Source organism: Adiantum capillus-veneris, chromosome 6 (assembly GCF_014529385.1).
Source record: "Adiantum capillus-veneris isolate H3 chromosome 6, ASM1452938v2, whole genome shotgun sequence".
In the NCBI taxonomy this organism is placed as follows: domain Eukaryota; kingdom Viridiplantae; phylum Streptophyta; class Polypodiopsida; order Polypodiales; family Pteridaceae; genus Adiantum; species Adiantum capillus-veneris.
Window position 1 is genome coordinate 60,129,931 of NC_140936.1, and position 20,991 is coordinate 60,150,921.

Below are 20,991 nucleotides of genomic sequence, written 5' to 3' on the forward strand. Positions count from 1 at the left end.
GCAGGTTGCATCCTCCCGGCCTTAGTCACCAACTGCTCCAGCACACGCCTGCTCACTTTCTTCAATTTCAGTGAGCTTTGGCGAGCGTTTGCAGGTCGACAAATATTTTGGGAGTACTCGTAGAGCTTAGTCTGCTCAGATTTTTTATTCGGGCTCATTTTGGCCTCCGTTTCCACTACAGGTAGTGCTGCACATGCTATTTTGTCATTTTGTGTAGAGTTTCTTTCAATGCCGTTTTTTGCATAACAGCTGCCTTACAGTCTTCTACGATTTGTGCTATATAGCACGTGTTGTTCCCGCTCCGTTTCTCCTACTTTTGGGCATTTTTCACATCAGGTGCAGCATTTACCATGTCTGACAACAATACTGATGTCTTCAAGCTGTTTGTTGCTGAGGAGAGGTTGGATGGGAACAATTACCCTATGTGGGCTTATATGATGCAACACGTTCTTGTTTCAAAGGGCGTCTGGAATATTGTGCAAGGCATTGATGTACATCCTGGTTCTGAGGATGTAGGCGGTGTTGAGGATGTTGTAGGTCTTGCTGCAAGGATTGCTGCTATTAGAGTTGTTTTGCCTACGACAGAACAAGCTCGTTGGGATGTAAAGGATCATGCATTGATTGCGTTGTCTGCGAAGCGCACCATTGTTCCTCACATCCATTTAGCAAAATCTGCAAAACAGGCTTGGGATATTTTGGTTGGTCTTTATGCAAGCTGCAATGAGGCTAAAATTGCTTTGTTGCGTAAAGAGTTGGAGTCGAAGATTATGCATGAGGAAGATGATATGGACACTTTCCTTGCTAGTGTCAAGGATATCAAAGAGCAACTTATTTCTGCATGTGAAGTCATTTTAGATAGTTCCCTTGTGCAGACTGTTCTTGATGCCTTACCAGATTCTTACTAGACGTTTGCTAGTACTTGGAGTCTTATGACCCAAGGAAATCCAGAAGTTGTCAAGTTTGATGCATTATGCACATTGCTGTTGCAAAAGACTTTCCAAAAAAAATAGGACTAGATAGCGTGCAGTTGAACAGGCTTTTATTACTTCTCAAAGAAAGGGTGGTAACAGCAATGCGGCCACTTCTTATGGTTCTGCTGCGAGTGGCAAACTTCTGTTCCTAATGCTTCTACTGGGAGCACTTCGTCTGGCAATTCTGGTGATAAGGGCAAAAAGAAGATGCATTGCCATTATTGTAAAGCTAATGATCACCTGATCGAGCCCTGTCCTAAATTGAAGGCCAAAGAGGCTAAGAAGAAAGAGGGTGGTTCCACTGCAAATGCTGGTTCCACTACAAATGCAGCCATTGTTGAGTCTTCTATGAAAGGAGACTGTGATGCTGATGTTGATGCAGAATGGGCTTTTAGCGTAGAGTGCACTTACAATCCTGCTGTCCATGATGCATGCTTGTCAGTTGCTGCAGATTCACATGTGTGGTATTTCGATAGTGGTGCTAAAAAGCACATTACCTGTCGTGAATTATTCACCTCTCTCGAGTCTGTCCCTCATGGGAATTTTGTCACTTGTGCCAACAATGCGTCTTATCCAGTTCAGGGAGTTGGAAAGATTGTGCTTACTATTGCTAATGGTAGTTTTTTCACACTTGTTGATGCACTTTATGTACCTGGGATCAAGAAGAATCTTTTGTCTATATCTACACTTGCTAGACTTGGACTTGTAGTCAAATTTCTGGACGACCGATGTACAGTTCATGATCTCAGTTTTGGTGATGGAATCGTTGCATCTGGGCTTTTGTGTCGTGGGTTGTATAAGCTCACTTTGTATGACAAGTGTGGATAAAATTTTGCAAATGCAGTTACAGATTCAATGGCTATTTCAGATGCAAAACTTTGGCATGCATGTTTTGGTCATTTCAGTTTTGTCAGTTTGCTGTGTTTGCAGAAATCTGATATGCTTGCTTCTTTGCCAACTCTTGAAGCACCTATCAAACATGTTTGTGAAGGCTTTATTTGGGTAAGATGTAGCGTTCTAAGTTTCCAAAGGATGGTTCAGTTCGGGCCACATGCAGGTTGCAGCTTGTGTATAGTGATGTTTGTGGGCCCATGCAAACTCCATCCTTGGGCAATTACCTTTACTTCGTGACTTTCATTGATGATTAATCTAGGCATGCATGGGTATTTCCGCTTAAAGCAAAGTCCGAACTTTTTATGTGCTTCAAACAATTTCTGGCTATGGCTGAAAATGTCTCAAAATGTAGTGTGGGCAGACTCCGCTCCGATCGAGGGGGGGAAGTATATGTCTCATGAATTCAATGCATTTCTGGCTAGTCGTTGGATAAAACACCAATGTAAAGTGCCTTATACACCTCAACAAAATGGTGTTGCTGAGAGGAAAAGTAGGTGACTTACGGAAATGGCATGATGTATGGTCAAAAGTCAAGCTTTGCCGCATTCTTTTTGGCTTGAGGCCATCATGTGTGCCACTTATGTGCTAAACAAGTGTCCTATGAAAGCTTTGCGGTGTATTACTCCATATGAAGCAGGGCATGATAGAAAGCCTTCTATTGAGCACATGCGTGTTTTTGCCACAAACACAGCACAGAAAATTGGATGATAAGGCTGTCAAATGTATTTTTGTTGGTTATAGTGCTGAAAGCAAAGGTTACAAGTTGTATCATCCGCAAACAAAACAAATTCTGGTTTCACGGGATGTAGTGTTTGTGGAAGATTCTGTTCACGCCTTGCTGTCATGTACTAGAGACAATAATGTAAGCTCACAGGACATTTATGACACTTTGTTGCCTCTTTTCAGTGGTGGAAATACGAATGTAAGTTCCAATGAGGCGATTACTGATGCAGATGTACATGATGTACTTGATGAGGAAAGGGCTGAAAATGAGCAGGCTAGAGGTATGCCAATATGGCTAGTGCACACTTTGCATGATAGTAAATTGGATGCACCTTTGTCTAGTCGTACTCGTTCAGGCTCTTGCCATGCATCTTATGCATCAGATTGTTATGCTTTGGCTGTGTCTAGCTTACATGATGTTGAGGAGCCTCTGTCTTTTGATGAAGCACTGAATTCAAAAAATTGGATGGCTGCCATGCAATCAGAATATGATGCACTAATAGAAAATGACACATGGACTTTATGTGATTTGCCTCTGGCAAAAAGGCCATTGGTACAAAGTGGGTTTACAAGTTGAAACGCAAGCCGGATGGTGAGATCGATCGCCATAAGGCTCCCACTTGTTGTATGACTACTCTATGTTTTCTATGTGCATTGGCAGCTCATTTTGGTTGGGATGTATATCAATCAAACATTGTTACTGCTTTCTTGAATGGTGACATATTTGAGGATGTTTATGTAACGTAGCCTCGCGGTTTTGTCATAAAAGGACAAGAGGACAAAGTGTGCAGATGTAAGAAGGCTTTGTATGGGTTAAGCAATCTCCTCGTGATTGGTATGAGAAAGTTGACAGTCATTTGGTCAAACGAGGCTTTCATAACAGTCCAACAGAAAGCACATTGTATGTAAAGCGTGAGGGTGATGTACTTCTCATTGTGGTTCTTTATGTCGATGATTTGCTAATCACTAGACCAAATGAGAGACATATTGCTGAATTTAAGGCTGATTTGAATGCTACTTTCCAGATGAAATATTTGGGGCTGTTGCATCATTACTTGGGTATACAGTTTAAGCAGTGTGATGGTGGTATTGCCTTGTGTCAAAAAAGTTACATAGAGACATTGCTATGTAAGTTTGGACTTCAGGATTGCAAACCTATTTCCACTCCCATGGAAACAAGTTTGAAGTTGAGTCTACATGATGCTGGTGATCCTACTGATGTCACTCTTTATCAAACTGTTGTTGGCTGCCTCATTTATGTATGCAACACGAGGCCGGATATTCAGTTTGTAGTCTCACAGGTCAGCAGATTTATGCATAGCCCAGGGTCTAAGCATTGGCAGACTGTCAAGAGGATTTTCCGCTACCTTAGTGGCACTTTACATCTTGGCTTGTTTTATCCCAAGGGGGGATCATTGCCGCCAGATTTACATGCTTTTTCGAACTCAGATTGGGCTGGTTGTTTTGACACGCGAGTCTCCACAAGTCGTTTTTGTTTCATGCTTGGTAGTTCATGTATATCATGGTTGAGCAAGAAGCAACCTACTGTGGCCACTTCGAGTTGTGAGGCTGAGTACAGGGCAGTCTTCACAGCTACGGTTCAGTGTGTATGGCTCAGACGCCTTATGGCTGATTTGGGTGTTGGACAGGACACCGCCAACACTATCTACATTGACAGTCAGAGCACATTAGTAGTTGTGAGGAACCCAGTTTTTCATGCTCGCACAAAGAACATTGAGGTGCATTACCACTATGTTAGGGAGAGGCTCTCAGTAGGAGAGACCAGCTTGGCCTATGTGCCAACACAGGACAACCTTGCAGATCTTTTCACAAAGGCATTGTCTCGTGAGAAGCTTGAAGCTTTTCGCAAAGCTTTGGGCTTACTCCCCTTTGTGGACTGATCATGTCCTCAGGGCATGGCACTTTCCTTTCCTGATGTGCTAGCTCTCGTTCACCGCATCACTCCAAGGGGGATTTGTTACCATATACATGTGGTAGTGATGTGTGTGAACACACTAGGACCGCCGGGGCATGTTTTCCCTCTTTAGGAGGTTTTTCCCCCTGAGCATTGTATATACGCCCATCACTCTAGGGCTATCTATCATTCCATTTCACACTAAGTAACACACTCTCTATTGTGTGCCTTGAGCTTCCTTCGTCTTCTCCAAGCTGTGTGCGTTTCTTTGCAACCCTAATTCCAACATCTAAAACTCCTTATTTGTGAATATTTTGCAAATAAAATAGACCCTTTGCCTTTTCAATCTAGAATTTTTTTTTTCAATTTATATTATCCTTTTATATGTGAAAATGTGAGAGAAAAAAATTTAATAGCCCCCTCTGTTGCACTCACGTGATAGTCACATAAATATTAAGTGACCCCCCCCGAGGCACAAGTGATTGAATGCCCATGAGGACACACTCAAGAAAGGTAAACAAATCATGATGCGAGGTGATGTGCTTTGTAGCACCACTATCAAAATACCACCCATGTGATATTGTAGCGACTGACATGCATACATCATGGACATCAAGACCATAAGTACACTCTGCACTAAAAGACCACTCTGCATCTACATCAACATCACAATCTCCTTTCACAGAAGACTCTACAATAGCTGCACTTGTATTATACCCTATAGTTGATCCAATCTCTTTCTTCTTAGCCTCTTTTGCCTTGAATTTTGGACACTGCTTGATCAACTGATCTCATTAGCTTTACAATAATGGCAACACGTCTTCTTTTTGCCCTTATCACCAAAATTCCCAGACAAAGTGCTACCAGAAGAAGCAATTGGAACAAAATATTTTCCACTCATAGAAGAACCATGAGAAGTGGTTACATTGCTGTTACCACCTTTTCTTTGAGAAGCAATAAAAGCATGTTCAATTGCATGCTATTTAGCCTTTTTTTGGGAAAGTGACTCTTGCAATAGCAATGTACATAATGCATCAAATTAGACAACTTCAGGATTTTTGTGGCTCATAAGTCTCCAAGTACGAGCAAAAGTCTAGTAGAAATCTAGCAAAGCATTCAAAACAGTCTACACAAAGGAGCTGTAAAAAATGACTCCACCTGCAAAAATAAGTTGCTCATTGATATTCTTCACACCAGCAAGGAAAGTGTCCATCTCATCTTCCTCTTTGACTCCAGCTCTTTACGCAGTAATGCAATTTTAGCCTCATTGCGACTTGCATAAAGACCAACCAGAATATCCCAACCTTGTTTTGTAAATTTTGTTGAACAAATATGAGGAGAAATAGTGCACTTCACAAGCAACACAATAAATGCATGAGCCTGCGCATCTTTTACATCCCAACTCAGCCATATGCAAAATAGCTTTGGCAGCAACAATCCTACCACCAAAACATGCAACATCCTCAACATCGCCTACATCCTTAGAACCAGGACGTACATCAATGCCCTGCACAATATTCCAAATTTCCTTTGACACAAGAACATGTTACATCCTATAATCCCACATAGGTAATTGTGCCCATCCAATCTATCCTCAGCAGCAGCAAACATCTCGAACACATTTGTGTTTGTTGTCAGCCATGGAAAATCTTTCACCTGATGTGAAAATTGTCCAAAAAGAGGAGAAAAAAAGTAGGAATAGCACGTGCTATATAGCACAAACCGTAGAAGACTTTAAGGGGACTGTTATGAAAAAAACGGCACTGACAAAAATTTTGCACAAAACGACAAAATAGCTTGCACAATACTTCGTGTAGTGGAAACGGAGGTCGAAATGAGCTCAGATCAAAGAAAGTCAGCAGACATGTGCTGGAGTTGCTGACGACTTAGCCTAGGAGGACGCAACCTACTGTGATACCAATTTAATGCAACCTGCTATCCATTGCTCTATTGTAGCCTAAAGAAAATCACAGATTTTGGAGCTCCATTAATGGAATCTTCGATGCTATGCACTATTGCATATACATGATGACATTTTCCTATGTGACAAACTGTAGTTTTTGACCCTCTTCTCCACCCCGCCCTTTGTAGTTCATGATCTCCCTCCTCGCAAGCCCTAGCTTCTTGAGCATGTGAGAACTTGCCAAGGATGTTTCAAGAATTCTTGGACCACTCAACATAAGAGACTCATAGCTACAACTTTCAAGTGGGGTGCATAGAGCACACAATAGACTAGGGGCATTGAGTGAACTTGTTCACACATCCTTGATTGAAACAAGATGGGTAGTAGATCAGTTAGAGTGCTCCTCAAGCTCTTGGAGGACTTACACACACACACAGGCAGGCATAAAGCTTGCTATTTTCAAGAAGTAACTTTTCATCCTTTTGATTATTTTGGATTCCTAGCCGGCTATATCATTTCATAAGGTTTCATCATATCACACCTCATCATTCCCTCAATAGTGCAGATCTCTCTCATAGAAATAACCTCACTCTTTTTAACCCACCAATAAGAATTTTTTGTTTTTGCATAAAATGATCTCCCCTTCTCTATTAGAAAAAAGGGGAGGCATCACTAAGGCCTTACCCCTTTGGGGCTGGCCGAAAAGGGCATTCTTAAAACTCTTTTGGTTTTGTTGTGATGTGCATGTTGGTGCCCACCCTCTGCCTTGCAAGCAGGGAAGTTCATAGGAGGATTTTGGTGGGGGCCTTCGTTCATGTGGACTCAAAAGTGGGTTGGATTGTAAGCATTGGTATTCGCGAAAGACGAGGACTTAGCCTGAGTGGGGTCTCCGGCTGTCTCACTGTGGTTTCCTCTTCCTTTTTGTTGTTGGCCCTTCTTGATGTAGAAGCAACGTTTGGTTTGAAGGGATTCCCATGTAACTCCGGTGTTTGAGGGTAACAAGCCTACACATGTGAGGTGCACGGATTCTTGGTGGCAACCGTTGACCTACTTTGTGATCTTAGTCTGGTTCGTGGTGCTCTTGGATTTGTAGGAGGTTGCTCTGGATTTCCCGGATCTTTGTGATCTCGGACTGGTTCGTGATGCTCGTGGTACGCAGATTGTTGTACTTACCAGGATCATGTCCCTTTTTGGTGAAGACTCCTTGGAAGTTGGTGATGGAGACACTGGGCTCCCCCCTTGCGGCTTATTGTTGTTAGGTATGGTCTGTTGTTGTAGCACCTCTGGTCTTGTTTTGGAGGGGTGTCCCTGTGGCAAACAACTTTCCTTGGGTGGCAGTTAGGCAAGACTGTGTTGATGGTTTCTTTGTCGAGGGTGGCTCCCTATTTAGCCAGTGACTACATTATAGAATTGTTGTTGTAGGGTTTTATGATCTAAATGATGCCCTAGCTTGTCTATGAGAAGGGCTCTATGTAATCCTTTTTGGATTTAATCTAATACACTCACTTAATGTGAGTTTTTCACAAAAAAACTCTTTCGATTTTAAGGACAAAATTTGTAGGATTTGTCGGATTTTTACACTAAATCTTGTAAAATTTTATCGATTTTCTTATGTGCATGCAACAAAGAAAACAAGAGGACAAAGCTCTCAAAGAAGGACATCTGATAATGAAGAAATGGAAACAAGGCAAACTTAGAACCTAACCTCCATAATGCTTAATGTCACCCATCATATGACAGGTTAGAATTGTTCGTTCTTGATGACTTTTATCAGTTCGAGTACATCTACATTTCGACTAGATCTACATTTCCTAAATTTAACAGTACAGATTTAAATATCCTAATTTCACTAAATAGAAACTACTCATAGAAAAAGAAAATAATCCATTTTAGCAACATCCCTCTGGCTTCTAAACAATTGTCGACAATTGTAGCGCTCGTACATATCCTTCCAAAATCTTGGGATAGGATGCTAATTCCTACACGGTCATCCATTGAGCATCTACAGTAGAATAATTCTTAAACTTTATTAAATACTTCCATGTAATCTTTTTGAACTTTAGTGGTTGCTCCTGATGATGAATAATCTGCTTCTATTGGAGTATTTCTTTTGTTTCCTCAACCTCAAGAGCATTCATGTGGTATTTCATGTAAGTCGTTTATGTAAACGCTTACGTAAGGATGATAATATTATTGATTAGTAGACTTTGGTTGATTTTATTGAACCTCCAATTGAGCCGCATGAAGCTCAACTATCATGATCTATGTACACATCACCATGAAATTATCAATCATTAGTCAAGTGGAAAGACAAACTTGAGGAAGGTGCCACTCAAGAAAACATTATTGCTCTTAAGAAGAATTTTTTTGATTTTGTTTTGGAGGATGAAAACACTTCTCCAAGGGGGAAGTATTGTCAAGCCAAGGGGGAGGGCCACTCAAGAAAACATTAGTGTTCTTAAGGAGAAATTTCCCAATTTAATTTTCTGAGGACAAAAATGCTTCTCTAAGGGGGGGAGTAGTGTCAAGCCAAGGGCCTAAAGGCCAAGGGTCAAGTCTGAACTTGGCTCTGGGGTTGCCTATATATATGGCAAGAGGCTAGGATGAGAGTATGAGTTCAATACCCTTGCCTCACAGGGGTGAGCCATTGAGACCCTTGAATGGAGTGAGGCCACCAGGTATTCCCAAAACTCCACAACGCACTGGTCCCCATAGCTATCTAAGGTGGACAAGGAATTATTGAATCTATTTGGAGAGAGATTTCTAGGAAGGTTAATAACAAAGGGCTTTGTCTAGCTAGCTCAATTTTGGGTTGGCAGCAATACGAGAGAAAGAAACAGACCAACTATATACCTAGTTTCACCTCAATGAAGCTGAAAGTTTGGTAACCAACAGAGCTATAGAAGATCTGGATAATGTTTGAGTGGAAAGCCAGGGAGTGGCCATTGAATAGAAATTTCTTTAAACTGCAAGCCAAGTTAATATTCTACAACTTGATGCTTTAAAAAATTTGGTTTTTCCCCCTCAATAAATAGTGGCACTAGAAATGGGCCAGAATCTAGATAGGGAATTATAGTCAAAAACATATGGGGACCTGCCTCCCCCCCCCCCCGATGAAGAATTTTCCTATGGAAGGTATTGTGGGGGGAGGGGGCGTTTGATCGAGACTAAGATTCACGCCAAAGAAATTGGTTCAGATACGTGCTCATGGGACAAAGTGCCAAGTAAAGATCCACGCTTATTCCAAGTCTGCCCAACTATAAGCGGCTTGGTTGGTGGAAAAATTTACAAATGGATTCAAAAGACATGGAGGATCCCGTTTTATAAAAAAGATCTCATGTTGGGAGGGAAGGTGCTATAAAGAACCAAGCTATTCTAATCTGCTGGTAAATTTTTTGCTTTTGCTTCCAAGAAAGTAGGGAAGTGATAATATTAATAGGAAAAATGACGAGCTCTACAGAGTGGAAACATGTAGTACAAGCCATCACTCTCAATTCTTGGTAAAGATACTACAATGGTAAGTTGCATCCTACCCAAGTCAGCTTGGATTTTTTGCCCTCTGAACCTCCATTGTAACTATCTTGGTAACCCTCTTGGTTTTAGATTGCAGTAGCCCCTCTTGGGACTAAGGTGCTTTGTGCTTGATGACTAAGGTGCTTAAGGTGATTGAGGTGCTTAATGATGACTAAGGTGCTAAGGTGATCCATGACTAAGGTGCTTGAGGGGTTAAGGTGTTCAAAAAGTCAAAGCACGTCCCTACTCATGAGGGGGCGAGCCCTCTTTGTAGGAGCTAGAGAGAGAACACACACACCCACACACAAGGAAACCTTGGTACAAAGAAAGCAACTAGGACACTTGTCAAGCTCCTCTTCATGTTGCCCTCATAGTGTGCCTAAAGCCTATTGGTTGGCCTCCCAAGGGGTCCAATGATAATTTAGTTAATTGAATTTATTTTTTATGCATTTATCAAGTCCTCTCTCTCAAAGGGGAAAGGGAGGCACTTGTCCCAAGGCTACCCTTGTTGCTTGATATTCACTAAGCATGTGATTGGCCAAAGCTTGAGAAGGCCCCATCAAGTGCAAGCTAGTGCTAGAAGAGGGGGTTCGACCAAACCAAGGAAGGTTGCTAGATTGGGGGGTATACTCTTCCACACACACACACACACACACTCACTCACACTCATTGTGTGAGTTGCAAAGTGCAAGAGCTTCATCTCCTTATCCAAGCTTGTAGAGAAGTTGAGAGCCTACACCAACACTCTTGGCTATGGAACGCAAATCCAACCAAGAGCCATGCTCCAATGCTTAAGCTTGTCATCTTCTCCATCTTCATTAATATGCTATTATGTATGCTAAGAAGACTGATGATAAGTGAGGAACTATTTCTTTCTCTTATGAATGTTTCTTCTTCCTCTTCCCTATCCTCATTCCCCGCTAGCTCTCTCCACCTTTGAAGGTGTTTGAGGCCTTGGGACTGAGGTCGGGGATGGTTAATGTTTTCTACAAAGTCTATGTTATTCTCGTGATGCATGAAGCTTTCCATCTCCATTGTATCACCTATGTCACAAGGAACACAAGGATTGTATTGTACCAAGTCTCTCTTGATGGAAGAATCTAAAATACAAAAGCCTATTGGAGGGGGGCCCGCCGGCTCCACATAAATCCTGTGCTCAACTGTTATCAAGTTCTTTAAACTCTCTCTCTTGCAAAAGTATTGTTTATGCCAAGTTAATTAAGACTATGGTTATGTTGCTACCGCTAATTAAGTTCGCCCTCTATGTTCTCAAAGTAATCTCACCAAAATTCTCACTCTAATTCTCCTAATTCTGCTATTCTCAAAGTTCATAGTCCATTTCCATTACATTGATATCAGATCTTTTGGATTCTCTTTTCTTTCTTAAGAAGAGAGGTCCTTAAGTTTTTCATGAGCATGTTTATTGTGCAATAGGGTAAGTGGGGCAGGGATCTATTATCTTGGTTGAAAAGGACTTAGTTCAAGGTACACCATTGAAAGCTATAGTCTTAATAATGGAGCCTCTCGGGACTTGCGTTTGGCTTAACCATTATTGAGCTATGAGCAAGCTCAACAAGAACCATAATCAATCAAGCAATGTTAGACCTCTCCAATAGTCTTTGCAATCAACAGTATCTAAACCACGGGTGTGGTTGCTTTAGAACTGATTTTCAAAGGTAAAGGAGAGTAGCGACTAAGGTTTTTGAGGGTACCAAAGCACAAAGTAATTTATACATAAGTTTAATTAGCATGGTTGACAATAACCAAGAGAGTAGAATGAACAATGATAACTTTGATTTTTCACATGAAGGTGCTAATGATGATGCCCCCATGTTTGTCAATTATCTTCTTACTAGGTTGCAGCAAGCTATGGACAACCTTGCTTTGCAAGACGAAGTTACTCAACAATTTCGTGCTTATGGGATTTCCCTTCCTCTCCAAGAGGAGAGAGAGTTTAGGAGGCCTCTTGATGAGACTCCCAAAAGAAGACTCTCTCCCATAAGAGAGGAGGAATCCAAAGAGCGAGAAAGAAGCAAATCCCTAACTTCCATTGAAGATGTGTCTCCATGAAGATGGAGGTCTAGACGATCTCTAACTCCTCCCAAGAGGAAACGGTTAACCCACAGTCCTTCTCCTCGTCACTCTGAAAGGGAAGAGAGGAAACAAAGGAAGAAAAGGGCAAGAAAGAGGTCATCCTCTTCTCCTTCTTCTTCACCTTCCTCCTCTTTTGACAAAAGCTACATCTATTCTCCTAGAGAATACAAGAGGGGAGGACATCACAAATCTTACCGTGCATGGTGAAGGTCCCAAAAGATCAATAAGTTCAAAAGAGGGAGGAAAGAGTATCTCTTTTCTCACCTATGATGGCACCTTTGGTGCCACCAACAAAGTATTGGTCTTCATCCAGCAGTTTGATGCGGCCTTTGGAGACGAGGGCTTCACGGAAGTCCACCAAGATATGCCATGTATCTATGCACTTCCAGAAGTTTGCTCATCAATGGTGGGCTAGCCTTTGTGGAAATAAAAAAGGCCAAAAGACATGGAAAACTCTACGTGTTTCCATCATGAAGCAATTCCTTGCAAGCGATGCAGAGGACAAAGTTCTTACCAAATGCCAGAGTTTGAATCTCCTCTCCCATGAGTCTATCCACAAATATGTGGACAAGTTTTGGGATTTACATCTCAAGGCTATGTTGTTGAGCAAAAGAAACAATTTTGTGTGGGAATATCTAAAGAGATGGCCGAGTACTTTAACTCCCAATGGCCTGGTTCTATCACCGAAGTAATCCACCACACTATGGTTACTTTGCACATCAATTTCCAACAAGGGGCTAGAAGGATTGTAAAGCCCATGGAAAGAAAATACAAAATTGAAGCGAAGCGGAAAACCAATGCCCAAAATTCTTCCCAATGCAATTCCAACAACAATTGGTCCAAGGAGAAGGGAGTTTACAAAGGTAAAAATAAACTCTCTCCTGAAGAGCTTGAATCTTTTTGCAAGGACCACAAGTGTTTTAAGTGTGGGGAGCAAGGACATGGCTATCATTCTTTCCCCAAGAGAAATGCCTGCAATAAGACTCCTAGAGCTTCCACTATTGAAGCTCCAAAAGAGGATGCTATTGCAAAGGATCGCCTCTCTCCTATGCTTCGAGAAAGGTAAGGGAGCATGATTCCTTCATCTTGTTTGACCCTGGCTCTACTCACAACTTCATATCAACGGAGTTGGCCACCAAGTTGGGCATTCAAGCTTTTGAGATGGGAGATATTGTAATTGTTGATACATCTTTCAAGGGACAGCAAGCCTCCATTACTCCCTTGATTATGAAGTTGAGACTTCGTGTCCAAAGCTACGTCACAACAAAGAAGACTTTTTCATCTCTCCTCTCCAACATGAGGATGTTAACCTAGGGACACCATGGTTCAACCGCATGGCTGCCAACATGAAGTTCCCTGAAAGGAGAATCTACTTCACCTACAGGAAAAAGAGCATGTATATATAGATGCTAGTGAGTTCGGTCGTACTATACCACTTGTAAATTCTTTTGCTTTTGACAAATCAATAAAAAAGCTCAGTTTTTGCGTACATGATTTTTGTCAAAGAGTCCTTGAAAGGTCCTAATGTTTCATCAAATGTAAATGGTAGGAATCAAGAAGAGTTAGACTTGTCTAATTTTCTAAAAGGATTCCAAGATGTGTTCATCAATGATATCCCTATGGACTTACCTCCAAAGCGAGGGGATGACCATCGAATTGAGCTCCTACCATGAAGCTCACCGCCGCCTAACAAGCCTCCTTATTGAGTTTCCCATGCTCAACAAGAGGAGATTATGAGGCAAGTACAAGAATTGGTAGACAAAGGGATGGTGAGGCCTAGCTCCTCTCCCTTTTGTTCTCAAGTCCTTTTAGTACAAAAGAAAGATGGTACATACCGCATGTGTGTGGACTACCGAGCACTAAACCATATCACTGTCAAAAACAGATATCTTGTACCTTGCATAGAAGATCTGTTTAATAAGCTACAAGATTCTACCTACTTCAGTAGGATTGACCTAAAAAGTGGCTATCATCAAATAAGGATAGTGAATGAATATATCCTAAAGACCGTGTTTTGTACAAGGTTTGGTCTTTTAGACCCTACTGCAAATTCACTGGAGTGTTCTTTGATGATATCATAACCTATTCCAAGTCCTTGGAGGAACACAAACAGCATCTCCATGTGATTTTTCAAGCATTGAGGGAAAAAAATATTTTTATCAATCAAAAGAAAAGCGAATTTTTCCTTCATTCAAGAGATTCAATGTTTAGGTCATATTATCTCTCAAGATGGTATCCGTATGGATCCATCAAAGTTGGAGGTAATAAAAGCATGGCCTAACCCAAGGAATCTATATGAGCTAAGAAGCTTTATTGGTATGTGTGGTACTATAGACGCTTCATAGCAAAATTCTCTCAAATGGCAGGACCATTACATGACTTAACAAAGAACAACGTTAAGTACTTATGGAATACTAAGCAGCAAAATTCTTTTGACAAGCTCAAAGAGAAGCTTACCTCCCAACTAGTCCTTATGCTTTTGGATCTCTCAAATCCATTTAAGGTTCAATGTGATGCTTGTGGTGATTGCCTTGGAGCATGTTGTCTTGCTTCAAGAAGGGCATGCCATAGCATATGACTACTAAAGAAGGGCATGCCATAGCTTGTCGTTCATCGGCATTGAGCCGAAGGCTCAATGCCAATGAACGAGTCTTGGACATATACAAAAAAGAGCTTTTAGTTGGTCTACATGCTTTTAGACACATGGAAGCACTATCTATTGCGAACTCCATTTATTTTTCGAATAGACCACCAAAGTCTCAAGTACTTCATGATGCAAACCAAGCTTTTCGACAAACAAATGAGGTGGGAAAAATTTCTTTCGCAATTTTATTTTCATATTGCTCACATTGCTGGTTAGCACAATCAAGTGACCGATGCATTTTCACGACGACCAAAAGTTAATGCAGTGTCTATAGCAACTCACAATGATCTATCTTCTATGATAGATGAGTATGCTACTGACCCTGATTTTAAAGACATAATGTCAACCCTTGCTTTGGGGAAGAAAGTATATGCTTCAATAGAGCATAGTTTGGACAAGTGGTAAACCTTATGGTCCTCTATGATTGAATGGAGCATAACTTGGACACATGGTGGAACTTATGGCTCTATATGTTTCAATAGAGCTTAGATCGGTGGACGTTGTGTCTCTCTATGATTGAATAGAGTAGATCTTGGACGAGTGGTGGAACTCATGTATCTCTATGCTTGAGTAAATCATAGATTGGACAAGTGGTGGTGACTATATGGTTCTCTATGCTTGAATGGATCATAGCTTGGAAAAGTGGAAGACCTTATGCTTGAATGATCCTCTATGATTTTCATCCCATCCCTGGTTCTTTTGGTTTTTTTTGTTTCGTTTCCTTTTCAATCTTTTGAGCTTGCTTCCTCGGGCCTCTAATACCCTCTTTTGTTTTTGCATCCTGTGTTTTGGTGAACTAACCTGAGATTTTATCTTCTACCTTTATAAGCATCAAAAAATGTGTTTTCCCTTTCACTCTTGGCATTAGATTTACTCTGGTGACATTTGAGGCTCTTTTCTTTGTGTAGCATTGCTGTCGTCCAGGTTTTTGATTTGGAAAATCATAAAACCTGACATTTTTTATGGTCACTTCTTGATCACTTGGGTTGTCAAAGAATTTGTCATCTGCGTCATTCTCATACTTGAAATGCTCCGGAGAGTCGTAAAACAACTCTTCCTCTCCATCCTTGTCTTGTTTTCCTATTTTGGGTTTATTTGAGGTTTGACCCTCACCCTCTTTTGCAACTACATTGACCATGTAATATGGGATCACTTCATAACCATCTTTGTCACAAAACTTTGTTGTGGGACCGTCAGCCACTATGCCCACATCTAAAGTTGCCAAAATGTGTTCCCATCCTAAAGGTTCTCTCTCTCTTGCAAAAGTATTGTTCATGTCAAGTTAATTAAGTATAATGGTTATGTTGCTACATTCACCTTGCAGGATGGTTATCTCCTCCATGGCAATAGGTTATGTGTTACCCACTCCCTTCATGAGAAAGTCATGTATGAATCCCATGCTCCTCCCTATGTGGGGCATAGAGGTATTCAACCTACTCTTCGAGGAGTAGAGACGTACTTCTATTGGCCTACCATGAAAGTAGACATACAAGAGTATGTTTCAAAATGTGTGGTATGCCAAAAGACTAAGTATGATAGAGGGAAACAATCTGGATTACGTCAGCCATTTCCAATCCCTAGTTCACCATGGGAGAGTATATCCATGGATTTTATCTTTGGATTACCAAAGTCTATCCATGGGAATTTGGGAATATGGACAATAGTCGACACGTTTAGCAAGCAAGCATATTTTTTTCCTGTCAAAAAGACTATTAAGGCACAGCAAATGGCAACTCTCTTCATATTCTAGATTTTCAAACGCCATGAATTGCCAACATCTCTCGTGTCAGATAGAGATTCTAGAATGACCAATAAGATCTCTTTGAAAAGCTAGGTACAAGATTGAATTTCTCTTCAGCCTATCACCCACAAATGGATGGCCAAAGTGAGATAGCCAATCTTACGATTCTCGATCTACTGAAGACTTATGTTACAGAATTAGATGAACGCTCACAATGGGAAAAATACTTGCCCCTTGTATAGTATGTGTACAATAATATTGTCCATACTTCTACGGGAAAAGCACCTTTTGAAATCATTGAGGGAGGACCTAAAAGTCCCTTGCTACTTAAAGTATATGGGAAGATTTTCGTTGCCGATGAGTGTAGCCGTGACCCATAATAATCTTTTCAAAAGATTAAGGAGGCTATATCCATCTCTCTACAATGGCAAAAAGTTGATTCTACGAGAAAAGCACATTTTGAAATCATTGAGGAAAGACCTAAAAGTCCCTTGCTTCTTAAAGTATATGGGAAGATCTTTGCTGCCGATGAGTATAGCGGTGACCTACAATAATCTTTTCAAAAGGTTAAGGAGGCTATATCCATCTCTCAACAAAGGCAAAAAGTTTTTGCTGATAAGCACAGAAGGGCCTTAATATTTAAAGAAAATGGTTGGATCTTACTAAAGTTTCCCAAGGCTCGATTGAGGCAAACGACGGGCAAAAATCCTACAGGCCATCAAAAGTATTATGCTAAACTAGCAAAAAGATACTATGGTCCTTTTCAAACTTTGAAGCCAATGAATAAGATGGTTTATCAACTCAAGCTGCCCAGCCATTGGCTCATACACAATGATTTTTATGTGCCTACTTAAGCCCTCAAAGAAGAGCCACCAAGTGAACCAATTATTGAAGACCCTCCCAAAATCAAAGACCAAGAAGAGGTGCTACAACCCAAAGCTATCCTCGGCATGAAGACAAGGTACTACAACGTGGTAAGATTATCTGGCGATATCTTATTAAGTTAAAAAATTATCCTTTTGAAGATGCTAGATAGATGCAAGGAATACAGCTTTAAGGATAGTATGAATGTTGTCAATGCTTATAATGCTACATTAAAGTAAGCAAATGTACATATTTCTTTTGTATGATCAATTTTTTTGTCTTATAAAACTAATTCTCTTTTTACTGTGCACAAATTTAAGTCGTATGCATGCTTAGAATCATGTCCGTGATGACAACGTCTCTCAAACACCAAGTAGAGTTTGTCACTCTACTTGGGAGAATGAAATGGACTAAAGAGCAGACATGCTTGTGGAAACTACGTCTCCCAAGCACCAAATGGATTAGTCATCTATCTTGGGATGATGTCGTAGGGTCAAAAGGGATCCTCTACCTGCTAAGAAACATTGATTAATGACTAAGGCTTTATCTCTTCTACCTCATAGTCGAGAACGACTATGATTTCAATAGAGAGGTGATGTCATAAAATCTAATATCTAACCTATCCAAATGATTTTCTCATATTAAATTGATCATTTAATATGGGAGAATAAACGGGAACCAAGGCTAGAATATAGACATGTGCTTACAGATCTATCTCAACACTGGGCCAATGGTAAAGGGGTCGAAATGAAAGATGACATGTCAAAGAGCAATGCTAGCTAATGGAGCTTAAAGACCTTAGGGTTAGCTTCATTAAAGACTTCCAAAGGTTAGTGTTAAATTTCCTTTGACCTTAGGCAACAAGATAAGGTTGAGCTTGAGGTGCAAACCCGGCCCAAGCTTGAGGTGCTTGTCGTGCTTGCCGACTAAGGTGCTTGAGGTTCTTTTTGTGCTTGCTGACTAAGGTGTTTGAGGTGCTTGTTGAATAAGGTGCTTGCCGTGCTTGTCGTGCTTGTTGACTAAGGTGCTTAAGGTGCTTGAGGTGCTTAATGACTAAGGTGTTAAGGTGCTCCATGACTAAGTTGCTTGAGGGGTTAAGGTATTTGAAGTCAAAGCACATCTCTACTCATGAGGGGGTGAGCTCTCTTTGTAGGAGCTAGAGAGAGAACACACATGCCCTCACACAAGGCAACCTTGGTACAAAGAAAGCAACTAGGACACTTATCAAGCTCCTCTTCATGTTGCCCTCATAGTGTTCCTAAAGCCTATTGGTTGGCCTCCCAAGGGGTCCAATGATAATTGAGTTAATTTAATTTATTGTTTATGCATTTATCAAGTCCTCTCTCTCAAATGGGAAAGGGGGACACTTGTCCCAAGGCTACCCTTGTTGCTTGATATGCACTAAGCATGTGATTGACCAAGCTTGAGGAGGTCCAATTAAGTCCAAGCTAGTGCTAGAAGAGGGGGTCGACCAAAGCACACACACACACACTCTCATTGTGTTAGTTGCAAAGTGCAAGAGCTCCATCTCCTTCTCCAAGCTTGTAGAGAAGTTGAGAGCCTACACCAACACTCTTAGCTATGGAATGCAAATTGATGATAAGTGAGGAACTATTTCTTTCTCCTATGAATGTTTCTTCTTCCTCTTCTCTATCCTCATTCCCCGCTAGCTCTCTCCACCTTTAAAGGTGTTTGAGGCCTTGGGACTGAGGTCCGGGATGGTTAATGCTTTTTACAAAGTCTATCTTATGCTCGTGTTGCATGAAGCTTTCCATATTCATTGCATCACTTAGGTCACAAGAAACACAAAGATTGTATTGTACCAAGTCTCTCTTGATGGGAGAATCTATAATACAACAACCTATTGAAGGGGGGACCGGCTCCACATAAATCCGGTCCTCAACTGTTTTCGAGTTCTCTAAACTCTCTCTCTTGCAAAAGTATTCTTCATGCCAAGTTAATTAAGTACTATGTTTATGTTGCTACCCCTAATTAAGTTCACCCTCTATGTTCTCAAAGTAGTCTCACAAAAATGTTCACTCTAATTCTCCTAATTCTGCTATTCTCAAAGTTCATAAGAATCATTGAGAATTTGCCCATCGGATTTTCAAAAAGCACCTGCAATGAAATTCTTGCCAAAAAAAAAAATTGTTCTTTGGCAAAGGGTTCAAATGGAACCAAAATATGGATTTGGATCAGGTTTTTCCTCTCATTGGTCAAAAGGACTACTTTATTGACAACTCTTACTTTGTTTCCAAAGAGGATGTGTGGTTTTAAATTACGTTTATAGTTTTTCAAGTGTGGATATTAATATGAAAAATTAAAGGTATTCTTAATGGCTTCAAAAAAATTAAAAAGCTATTCTTTATTCAAAGATTCCCTCAACAACAACAAAAATGATGCGCTAGTGTATAGCAAGTAGCAACGGACAATGACGAAGCACGTAGATTTGCAACAATATTAGATGGGAAAGATGAATACAATATTGTGTGTGTGTGTGTGTGTGTGTGTGTGTGTGTGTGTGTGTGTGAGAGAGAGAGAGAGAGAGAGAGAGAGAGAGAGAGAGAGGACACTTTAAAGAGAAGAAAACGTTAAAGAAAAAATAAAAGAGAAGAGAAACACCTCTAAATATGGACACAAAAGGTCTTTGATTTTCTACCTTCATATGTCTTTTAACTTTCCACCTTTATATGTCTTTCAACTTTCCACCTTCATATATCTTTTCATTTCCTAAAGTCACCCTTCACTTATGCACTTAATATATTTTGAAAGAATTTTTATTTTTCTGAAATTGGGGAGACCTAATGGATGGGGATTTGAAACATAGTAGAAGATGACCGTCTCATTGTCTTAAACCTTTTGTAAAGGTCAATAGAGTTAACGCGTTTATACTCTTGGATAATACAAAGGATAAGTAGTTAACTGAATTTTCTTATTATCTTTCCCAAGAAAGTAAAATCTTCATTCTGAACCACCCATCATCCCTTAAAATTGACTTTTGCGGGGCTAATTATGTAACATAAGTATCCAATTCATTGACCTCTAAACTTGCCTTTTGAAGAACTAATTTATGTAGTCTTGCAAGGATAGTGCTTCTTTGTTATTCACCACCATTGTCTTGTACCTTTGAAGTAGGATGTGCAAACTCGTTATTTACCACCTTTGTCTTGTACTTTTGAAGCAGGATGTGCAAACTCGATAATCTAGCTTTTGTATCTGGGTATGCTTCTTTTGGTGGGAATTGTATCCAAGCATGTATGGGGTGCCATGGCTCGGTCCAAAAATGGCTAGTCTATGTAATTTTTTTGGTTTTGCTAATATATCTTATTCACGATGCAAACTCGATAATCTAGCCATACAATATCTTGAGTGTTCCTCAAAGCTAGTTTTCCTTCATGTTTAAAAAAGTGTTGTCCAATGGTATAAAGAATATGGCATAAGCATTGAGGCCAAAAATTAGTTATTGCAACAGAGATTATTGGAGACATGCAATTTAATCCTTTCTCCCCATTATTTCAATGAAACTAGTCATGAACACTAGTTCTGAACAAAATCATGAATCACATCTTGATTCTACCATCCCTCCTCTCACTTCCCCACTCTAACCCTTCCCTTACATCCTTAATCTGGTAGGATGCAAAACTTCAACCCTAACTTTCTTATCAAAGCATGGTAGATTCATTTTTTCCAGGATAACCAATCCTTCAAGCTCTTTGTATTTTTGTTTGC

General features: G+C 40.5%; 1 pseudogene; it reads left to right on the plus strand.

Annotated features, from left to right (window-relative positions):
• Positions 1 to 350: 350 nt before the first annotated feature.
• LOC147455582 (uncharacterized) lies at positions 351 to 1,020 on the plus strand (annotated as a pseudogene).
• The last annotated feature ends 19,971 nt before the right edge of the window (positions 1,021 to 20,991 follow it).